This window comes from Bemisia tabaci, chromosome 6 (genome assembly GCF_918797505.1).
Source record: "Bemisia tabaci chromosome 6, PGI_BMITA_v3".
NCBI classification, from domain to species: Eukaryota; Metazoa; Arthropoda; class Insecta; order Hemiptera; family Aleyrodidae; genus Bemisia; species Bemisia tabaci.
In genome coordinates this window covers 33972398-33983755 of record NC_092798.1, presented here as the reverse complement: position 1 = coordinate 33983755, position 11358 = coordinate 33972398, and the positions used below count along the sequence as shown (strand labels likewise).

At 40.0% G+C, this 11358-nt stretch overlaps 1 protein-coding gene across 3 annotated transcripts in view; it reads left to right on the top strand.

Moving 5' to 3' along the window:
- The first annotated feature begins 1113 nt into the window (after positions 1–1113).
- The window catches only part of FoxP (forkhead box transcription factor P), a 116863-nt gene continuing 106618 nt past the window's right edge, over positions 1114–11358 (top strand). For all 3 annotated transcript variants that reach the window (XM_072301272.1, XM_019060004.2, XM_019060005.2), the window contains exon 1: positions 1114–2053. The gene's annotated coding sequence lies outside the window, so the exon portion shown is untranslated. The remainder of the gene's footprint in view (positions 2054–11358) is intronic.

Here is an 11358-nt window from a genome sequence, read left to right as displayed (position 1 = left end):
CTTTTTTTATGCTCTTTCGAACGAGGTATCACAAAGGGGGTCTTCCCATTTGAAAATTAAAAGTTAGGGTCCGTAACCCCCCCAAAATGGGGCCCCCCAAAATTTTGGGGGGGTCAAAAAGTAGCTCCCTTTGATCTAGGAACACCCTCCAAGTTTCAAATCTCTACCTCAATTAGGTCAAAAGTTAGAGGGGGGGAGGGGACTTTTCGAACACCCTGTAGATTCTAAGGGCTGCATAGACGGCTAATCGGTCAAACGCATCATACGAGACGAGATCTTTCACTTGTGACTTTAAAACTCACGAAGAGCGGAAGATGTGCACTTGCTTGCATTTGGAGAATCTAATAGCTGCATACATGGCTATTCGGTCGAACACATTATACGAGACGGGACTTTTCACTTGTGAGTTTAAAACTCACAAACCACTGAAGTTGTGCGGTTACCTGCTTTTGGAGCTTCTAAGGGCTGCGTACAAGGCGAATCCGTCGAATTTATCATGGGAGACGAAATCCTTCAAGTGTGAGTTAAAACTCACAACGCGCGGAAGATGTGCGATTACGTGCATTTAGAAAATCTAAGGGCTGTGTACACAGCTGTTCGGTCGAATGCATCATTCGAGACGAGATTTTCACTTGTGAGTTTAAACTCACAAAGTGCAGAAGTTGTGCGGTTACCTGCTGTTGGAGATACTAAAAGATACATACAAGGCTAATCCGTCGAATTTATCATGGGAGAGGAGATCCTTCATTACTAAGTTTAAGATCACAAAGCACAGATGTTATGTTGTAACGTGCTTCTGGAGAGACCCACGGCTGCATACGCGGTTAATCTGTCGAACGCATCATGCGAATCGAGATCTTTCATTTCTTAATTTAAACCTCACAAAGCGCGACAGTTGTGTTGTTACGTGCTTTTGGAGATTCTAATGCCTGCATACACGGCAAATTGGTCGAGCGAATCTTGTGGGACGAGATCCTGCACTTGTGAGTTTAAAGCTCACAAAGCGCGGCAGTTGTGCGGTTACGTGCTTTTGGAGATTCTTAAGGCTGCATACACGGCTGTTCGATCAACGCAAATCAAGAACGCGAAGTGTGTGGTTACGTGCTTTGGAGATTCATAGGGCTGCATAAACGGCTAATTGGTCGAGTGCATCACGTGAGACGAGATTTTTTACTTGTGAGTTTAAAACTCACAAAGCGCGGAAGATGTGCGATTACGTGTATTTAGGGAATCTAATGGCTGTGTACACGGCTATTCGGTGAAACACACGATACGAGACGAGATTTTTCACTTGTGAGTTTAAAACTCACAAAGCGCGGAAGTTGTGCGGTTACGTGCTATTGCATATTCTAAGGGCTGCATAGACGGCTAGCAAATCTAGTTCAAACAATCCAATTTCCAACGAGAGCAAATTTGCATCATTTTCGACGAAAACGTGTCTGATTTTTGAATTGGATCAGAGGGAAAATTGATAAAATTTTCAGTCAGAGATCCTCAAAACTTTCCTGATAATACTGCAATTCTCGCTGAAAAATCTGGCAACATTGAAATGTAGATACGTTCTTCCATGAGAGAAACGGGGAATCGAATCCGCGAACCCGAGAAGATTAGAGCGAACACAAACGCGGAAGCGTAGCGGGGATGAAAAAAAAGGGGGCGGGAAACGTGGACGAGGGGCGCGTCACCGGCGACAAAGAAGCTATATTTCATTCACGCGGGGGCGGAAGAGGCCGGCGCGGAGCAGGTGGCCGGTCGCCCGCCTCCCGCTCGAATTTCCCGCCAAAAGGGCGTCTCGTGATTGGCGGCGCCCTCCGCGCGGGGGGATGATCAATGGGCATCTGGGCCCGCGTGCGGAAGGTGTGTTGGTAAACACTTCGACTCGGGCGTCTTCGGGCTTCCTCGGCGCCGCTCGGGCTCCTTCACGTGGCCGCTCCGGCTCCGCGCTCCTCGCAGGTGAGGTTAGTTCTGTCTTCGACGCCTTCGAGAGACGCATAACGCAACCCGCACCGCGCCCGCGAGCACCACGAGACCGCCCGCACGTTCCCACGACCAGGTTAGTCCATCTCACGTGTAAACAAACTCTTAACTGCTCTCCTGTTTTATGTCCTTTTGCTATCGCTGCGTCCTGTCGTGCCGCCGACCGCAGGTTTAGCTCAATCCGAAACAATAACACAGCTTTCCTGTTATCTTGAGCTTTCACCGCTGCCGCTCTTGTGGGGTTCCATGCTCGAATAAACAGAAAGTAATGCCGAGTTTTGAGGTGTAACCAGGTTCTGGAAAATTCGTTTAGAAGTTAGATTACGACACGTAGATTTTTAACATGGTTGTCACGAGAAATTGGGATTGCAACTCACTGACTTCTGCAGATTTCCTCGGATTGTTTCGGGAAAAAGCTCTGCGATTCAAGAGAAAAAGGAATACTAAGTGATGATTCACAACTTTGTCGCTTAAACGAGAGGACAAGAGTGAGCGTTAAGCTGCGACACCTGAAAAAATTGCTATTACTGTACACGCGATTACTTCCTGTTTGTTCGGTTATTGCGTTGTGTTTTTACTTGATTTTCTACGGTTTTCTCTGCCTGGATCTACCCATTATGAAAGAGGGGATTAACGTTTATATTACCTAAAAAGTAATTTTCTCGATACACTGCGTTGCTGTTTCAAATATTTTGAAACTGTTAGTATTGCTTTGTTTCCTTCTTATTCTTCTTCTTTTCTTCTCGTTTTTGTCATCAAGACGAGGTTGATTTTTTGAAGTAGAGTACAGTTTGAAACTGTAACTAACGGAGTTACAGCTCGGAAAATTGAGATGCCTGTAGTGTTACAGAATGAAACCCTCGAAAACCTCTTCGGAGATGAAGGATTCCACGAAAACTTGGAGCTAGACGGCAAAAAGAATTTCCTGGACCCTAAAGATTTTCCTGCTCTAAATGGAAATCATAGAAGACAAGAACAAAACATACAAGAACAAAAAATACAAGAAAAAAATTGAAAATCCCGGTATCTAAACAGTAAAGCTCGGGTATAAAAACAATGATTCAAATAAAATAGAAAATAACTGTTAGTACAGAAATGGCGCGTGAAAGTTATACTACTTTCGAAGATGGCTCGTGAAAACCAAAATATATCAAGTTGACCAAATGAAACTTTTATTGAGATCTAGTTTCGTCATGATACCGACTAAAAACAAAAATTAGCCGTCCGCAGAGAATGTAAATACATAAGATACAATAATTGTGTCGGTAAATTTTTTTTTTTTTATCATTTGGAAGTTGACTGACTATCGGATCCTACTTTAGGAAAATCAGTTGGTTGAGGTTCAAACCAACGAGGAGACAAGCGGTTTTTGAAACGCGTACGAACTGCACATTCTGAATAAATTACAGAATTTTCAACAAAAACTCTGGAAATTATCACTTGTTAAATTGTAGGAAGGTGATAATGAGAATGAGTGTCAACAGTGTGTAGAGTCAATTGAACTTAATTGCATTAAATAACGGAACAAATTACATGAAAACTCGACGATTCAATCGGTAGGTAGACTTTCCAATAAAAAATTTTACTTACAGGATAACATATTCCCGACGGGGCAAAAACCTAAAAATTGAAAAATTATTTTTCAAAAAAGGAAACCTTCACTATTAGTGAATATACAGCATACACAAGACTTCGATACAATGGCAATAATTTTGGTCATAGGAATTAATACTGAGTTTATCAATTTCAATTGTTTTCATTAATCACTGACACAGGATATACTGTCGGGAAACTGATCCAATAAATATGTGTTTGAGTAGTCCATAAGCATTGCATTGGCATGAACTTTAAGTGCACGAGAACTGAAATTGATTCCTTCTCTCTCTTTTTCGTAGTTTACTCCAGTTCTAACTTCTACAATTCATTTTGAGGAAAGCGAACTATTCGATACACAGGAAATTGGCCATTGCCATTTCTTTATCATTCAAATTCACCGTCACATCGTTTGACACAAATAAAAATCTTCCTTACTCATGTTCGTTCCGACTGAGGTCAAGAATGCGCGAGGATTTTAGGAGCAACCAATTTTAGAAAATGGTCTCCGTGAAGATTTTTACCGGAGAGAGAGAGATTTTAAGTTCTGTGCAGTATAGTAATGGAGAAGAAATCGGACCAAAAATTTCGTAAATTATATCCATAAAACATGGGTCATTGTTGGATAGCTGAAATACATTAAATCAATAAACGCGTCTCCATCAATGGTGCTCAATCTTTTCCATTCCAAATCGAAATTTTTAATCAGGAGAGACAGCCCTCGTAAAGTTGTATTTGGAATTGTGTTACCGAGAAAACAATTGATATCTTTGATCTTGGGGGTCGATTCAAAATCAAAATCTGCCACGCTATCTATTTTGCGGTTACATCAAAGGTTAGAAAACCCTTGGATTCTCGGAACGGATCTACAGAGAGTTGTTTCATCTCAAACACGCGCTGGTGCCACCGTGAGGGCCGTGAAAAATTTTAAATTCATTTTTTGGGTCCCTCTCTCTTCTTTGTTTTACACGTATCAAGGAGGATTTTCTTTTAAAGTCTGAGTAACTTTACGAGCAACATAACATTCCCGAAATTCAGACTCGTAAAAATTGAAAAATAATAGTAGCCATAATTTTAAAGCGCAAGACCCGAATGTCCTTTCATCGTTATCTAGGATTTCAACCGTTCGGCAGTTACGATTATTTGGCTGAGCGCGAAATGAGGGCGTCTTGATTTTGATGTATTTACCCGAAAATTTACGATTTGTTTATCTTCCGGAGAATCGCGATTACGGATCGGACGGCTCGGGAGTATTAAACGAATATCCCACTCGTAAAAACTGCCGTCGTCATTATACTCGCGATTCCCGGGTGAGCCGCTCAAATCAATTTCGGCGGGAACATATAACGTCTATTATAAATAAAAATAATTATCACGCGTTAAAGCCGAGCGTAATCTGCTGCTTTACCACGGAATATCATGCAAGGTTCGAGATCGAGTATTTATTGCCACCATGCTCATAGTCTGAAGAGGATGCTTCATTTCACGCTGACTTTCCTTTGCTTCTTCGACTTCTGCTCTCGAAAGAGAGTGGTTCAGTGACCTCCAATAAGACCAGGAACGTCTATCATATCTCATCTCTGATAAGACTCTAGTTTATTGGCTAATGAGAGAGGATTCGGCTCCAGAAGATGAGCTCGTAGCGTTGGAGATCGCCGCTATTTTTTAAAGTCATACAAGGGGGAAAAAAGGTTTTTAAGAAATTTCATGTAAATTACTAATACCACTTCTAAAAAAGAAACGCGTCTTAACGAAATAGCGCCGGTGCACTTTAAACTGTTACCTATACCTATTTCAAACTAGTTCATTTTTTTCAGCCCAGAAGAGCGATCACTTCCGGCATAAGTACCACTGACGGGCCACAGGCCAAAATCAGCAATGCATACTCACATGCTTAAAATAAAATGGGGCACGAAACGAAAAAGTTCTCATTTCGAATTTCTTTCTTCAAAATTTCACCGGTGAGACTTGAGAAAAACACCGTTACAGATTTTTAGAAGAACATGATAAATCCGATGGTTCCTAACTTTTCAATTTGCTTCAAATGAGCAGCATATTACATTCTGAGCCGGAAGGGTGGGGGGGGACGCGACTAAATTGATATGCTTAATTTTGTGTCTGAACTTCACTCACCATTCAAGCAAAGATGAGATGATCTTGCAGGTATTGCTACGGGGCTTATTCCTAGCGAACACATTCTTAAATTGCAGTGATTCTCAGATGACTGAGTTGGATGTGAGGAGAGAAAGAATGGGTAACAATTTTGTGGAGGTAAAATCACTGTGATAAATAATTTTAAAGCCTTCCGCTTAGACAAAACCGAGCGTATTTTAATTATAAATTGGACCCCTTTCTGACTTGAATGTTTAAAAAGAGTAAAATCATAAGAAAAAGTTAAAATTCGCAATGCGAATCATTTCGGAATTCATATCTCGGATATGATTGGGAGTAAATAATATATCGAGAAATTTCGGCATAGTACTGGAGGTAGTTCCCTTTTTACATTATGAAAAGTCATCAAAACGGGCTAACCTGCGAGATATTAACAGTTACCTGCTCTCTGATCGTAAGTAGTAAGCAAAATATTTCTTATTTATGACGGGTATCCTGTGCATTCATCCGCAAGCGGTCAGGAATAATTAGAAAGAGAAAAGAGCAACCGCTACAACAGATGCCCGGTGTGCAAGCAACGTATAAAACCACGGATTAAGTTCCTCTTAAATTCGCAAAATAGAGAAAAAAGGCTCGTTGCAGAATATTGACACAGTACATCGACGAAAACAAATTTCTGTTGTCCATTCATTTCACGTTACAGTCTGCCTCTAATGATGTCATGAAAATACGGTTTCTTGAAATTGCAGGTCCGGATGCGGCTCAAAATTTAATCTCCAAGGTGCAAAAATAACAACCCGTTCGATAAACGCTAGAGTTTGAATCAGAAAACATTGAAAGAAAACAGTAACTCGGTAATTGCCTACGACAAGTTTAGTGCAGTATTAATTTACTAGGGGGCTACGCCCCCTGGCCGCTACGCGGCCCAACCCCCCGAAGGCGCTCCGCGCCATCAATGGGCCGCTTCGCGGCCCTATTTTTACCCTCCTATTAGTATTAGTTTTATTTTTCCCCTAAAAAAATTCGATATGAGGTATACTTAATAGAATGAAATAATTTTTGGTTTTGATGAATAAAGAAAAAAAAAATTTTTGAAGTCAAAAGGACGCGTTTTGGAATGACTGCTTGATGAAATATTACAGTAAAACAACGATCTGTTTAAATCGGATAATTATTAAGTATCTCTGGAGGCGGGGATCGAACCCACACCTTGATCAATGTGGACACTTCCGACGTCGTAGACGACTCGGCCACCGCTCGTCTTGAGGTAATCGGCGGAAATCTTGTGTAGATAAGTGTAGAGCTGATGCGCAGGCTACACACCTACTGCGCAACCTCCTCGACCACTGCGCATCCTCCCGCGCATAGCGGTAGCAGTCCCGGAGCACTCTGTAAATTCACTCACTTTAATAACGTGATTTTAAAAAAACCTGGGTCCTTTTTCCAAAATCTGATTAGAGCGGGCTCATCTAGAGCCTATTACCTGTCGATTTACGCAAAAATCATGGAAATCGGCCCAGTAGAATGCTCAAACGAACTATGACAAAACACATAAATTTACATTGTTTATATGGGAGAATTCGCAACTTTACCACGTAATATAAAAAAACCTGGGCCATATTTTCAAAATCTGAAAAGAGTTGGCTTATCTAGAGACAATTGCCCGTCAATAGCCGCAAAAATCATGAAAATCGGCCCGGTAGAACGCTGGAACTAAGCGTCACCAGTTTCGCAAAATTAGGAGGTCTTGGAGCTTATAGTATAGATACTTCTGTTAATTGCTTAGTTGAATTTATGCAGAAGTTTACAAAGAAGCATGCTATCAAAAAACATCCTTCATAAGCACGAGGAAAAAAATGTTAAGTTACCATTTCTTATTGGCAAGCAATTTTCTTCTGACACCGTGACGCGATTTTTAGTCGTCAATTTTTTTCCGTTATCAACTTAGTCACATAAACTTGATGATGGCATTCCCAACGTTGAAATAGTCAAATGATTTAGAAATATTGTGTTACGTAAGTCGCATTTATACTACATCGGGAATTATGAGGAAGAAATGGGGAATTTGCAGGTGTCTGAAATTTGATGCATTTCGTGTGTAAGTGGAAACTACTAAGTGAACTGAACACTATGATACCCTCAGTTCGTAAATTGATCAATTGTTGGAGGAAATACAACGGAGTGATCTCATTGGCTGAAATACACGTGTTTCGATGAGATATGTCATCAGATGACGTCATTAGCCGGTGCACTTTCTCATTATTAATTCATGTTCTGGTTATAGGATGTTTTGTCAACGATTTTTTGTCCGCGCTTTTATTTTTTCTAGTAGTTTACGTCATCGCGTTTTTTCGGCAGGGGAGTTTTGGTCCTCTACAAATTGAGACCAAAATTTACTTGGTCCACGTGTAAATACAAACGACAATTGCTAACGAATAGATGAAACTGTACTATTGGATGAAACTGTAAAATATTTTGGAACAATGAGGGCTCCTTGTTTTTTTTTTTTTTTTTTTTTTTGTGTTTTTTGTTTCTTCGATTGGTCCAACAGAGAAAATAAATAATTGAGATAGTTGGTAAAAATGGAAAAGCGTCAATTCCATGAGGAAATATTCACTAAAACTCTCCACACCACTTTAGTACAACAGGATTTACTTATCTTTCAAGAAAATCCCATCTTGTTATATCTGAACAGGTAAACCTTTTGATTGGCTTCAGCAAAAGGCTCGTAGATTTTTCTTGTTTACGATAACTTCGCGAAGGCGCCGGCGTACCGCGGCGCTTCCAACTATTTGGCCACGGAGGTGTTGCATAGTATCATACAAGATGGAAGGCACCCCAACGTATCATGATTGATGGTATCTTTCAAAAGTAAAAAGTTCACTCACAAGTAAACTTGAGTGTTACGACAAAAAGAGAGCGGAAGTCGAAAAACTTACTAGGTCCTAGGGTCTGTATTCAATAACGTTTAGGCATGACATTTTGCACATTCATTATAGAGAGAAAAAATGACTTGATCCAAGCAGAAAATGGCTCAAATATAATCGCCTAAGAGAAGATTTCCTATGAATGCAAAAAAAAAAGAAATTTGTTTTCTTTCAAAGAAGAAAATAGGCTTATATGAAAAGAAAAGTCACATCAAGCAGAAACCCGCTTTCATTCAGCTTTTTTATTCTTGATTCAAAATAAAATTTTCTTGACGGCATACTCAAGAATGTCTCTGCCTAAATCGAGTCACTCTTTTCTTTGATGAAATTCAAAAATTATGCTAAACTTTATTAAATGCAGATGCTAGGACCTATAGAGTTTTTGGACTACCGCTCTAATTTTGTTCGGTAGTATCTTGATTTATTTTGCGAGGAACGCTCCACCTTACTCCTAAAGGATGCCTGTCATTCTTAATATGTTCGAGCGCCTTTAATTTCGTATGATGCTGTGCAATACCTCTGTTGTGAAGTAGTTGCTTGAAGCGACATGACACGCTGCGACGCCGTGAGCGGCTGGCCAGCGCGTAACGCGCATTGGCGCCTACAAACCTAACAGGGATACTTCACGCATTGCGCAATGCGGAAAGTATTCCTGTTAGGTTTCTAGGCGCCAGCGCGCGGTTTGCGCCGCACACTGTGGTATTTGACCGAAAAACCTGGCCGAAACCTCAATTTTAAATTTTTTTTATCGGAAAACCAATATGATATTCGAAATCTACACTGTTTTTTACCCTGGTAGCCATGTATATACCATTTTTCGAGTGGCTCAATTTCCCGCGAAGAGACCACGAAGTTACCTAATTCTCAGCGATTATTTTGATATGTTTTGGCGCGCTACTCGTCGATCAGTTTACTTCAACTGTGCGGCCATAAAACGGAACTTCGGCGATATGCAACACATTCTTAGGGGTATATTCTGCACAACTAACCATAGTATTTTCGAAATTTCCTTTTTTAGTGATTTTCACAGGAGGTTGAAAAGTGACGTAAAAGTAAACGTTTTTTCCGAAATTCAAGGTTCGATTTCTTTTTGCGCTCAACTGCGCTCAAGCAGTTTAAGGCGGAATGTTATAGTCCAAAGTGGGTATTTTCAGGATTCAGGGGTGACAGACTGAGGAAAACTGAGGAAATGGAAATTTTTGACCTTAAAGATGGACTTTTGAGCGATTTTCACAAACATGAATGGGAAAAATTATGTCAATACTAACGACTGAAACTGTATTTTTCCAACAACTCTGACCCATTTAGTACCAAATTGGGTGACATTTGGTCACGCAACCTGTTTCTCTGGCCCCTGCACCCTAGAAAGAGGGATGAAAAAAATAATTTGAAAGCGGATGGGAGGGTCACTTTAAAGTCTTTCAAAAGTGTTTAATCCGTTATCTAACAATCTCTTCGTGCATTATCCTTGAGTATAGACATATTTATGCCATGTTTTACTTTGACAGACAAATTTGAGTCCATGCGGCCGCGGGGTGGGGCTTTAAAAGTGGCCCTCTAGCACCATGAAATTACGCTGAGAGGCACATTTGAAGCCTCGTAAAAGTGAGATATGTGGTTTTGTTACGAATTTTGCAGTGATGTGCCCTCACTTTGAGATGTGGACCATGGGTTAGGAAGGAACCCATCAAAATGAATCATTTTCACAGGTGCATTCTGCCCTTACAATGGTTTTTATTATGATAAAACTCATTTTCATCTTATAATTTAACCTCAAATCATCATAAGAAGGTCCCGGCACTTTCATACTAGCACTAATTTTGATTCAAAACTGTCAAAAATCTAAAATCTAGAATGATTCATATTAATTTTTTTGAGAAATGTATAATTACTCCTAAATGTGAGAGATCGGCTGTTTCGTCAAAAATGTTGAAGTGACATACGCTGTTTTTTTTTTAAAAAAAAAAAACCATAACTGAGGTAATAGAAAGTCCTTATTTCGAAAAGTAGACCATAGGTGAAGGAGAAACTCGTCTAAATGCACCCCTTTAGTCAGATACTTTGCGTCCTTTTAAAGGCTTTTTGGAGGGCTTCTTGCACCCTCTTTAAACTCTCCGCAAATTGTCTTATGATGTGTTAGGTGGTTAATTTGTGCATATTATCACTTAAGAAGAAGTACTGATTATAAAATATTTTAAAAACTCGGCGATATCTGGTGATAAATAGTTTTGGCCAGCTTTTCAGGTCCAATACCACAGTGTGCGCCGGCGCGGCAGCAGGCCACGCCGCTCTTTGTTAGACTATTTTAAACTGGTGGAGTTAGCGTTTTTCAACTCCTGATTTTGAAATTTGTGCACACTTTACAAGAATTCTTGTCATTTAAAATGATGAAAAAAATATATATATATTGGAAGAAAATATAATGTGTGTTTTGCAAATATTAAGATGGTCCTGTGTCTAGTTTAATAAAGTCCAAAGCAATTTAATTTTTTCTTTTAAACTTTTTGCTTTTACTGTGCTGCAGCGAGGTGTGCGTGCAACCAAACGCTCAAAATAAGACGTATATGACTCTAAAAGATCGATGTTCAAATGGGTTAAAACTGAAGATTGCGCGTGATTCTTGGTTTTTTCCCTCTTTTCTTCATTTTTGTGTGGTTTCTTTCAACGCAGCTACGGCTCATTGAGATTAATATCGATGTCATCTCTTGGAAAAGGTTTTACATATATTTGCCACGTTTTAAAAATGCAA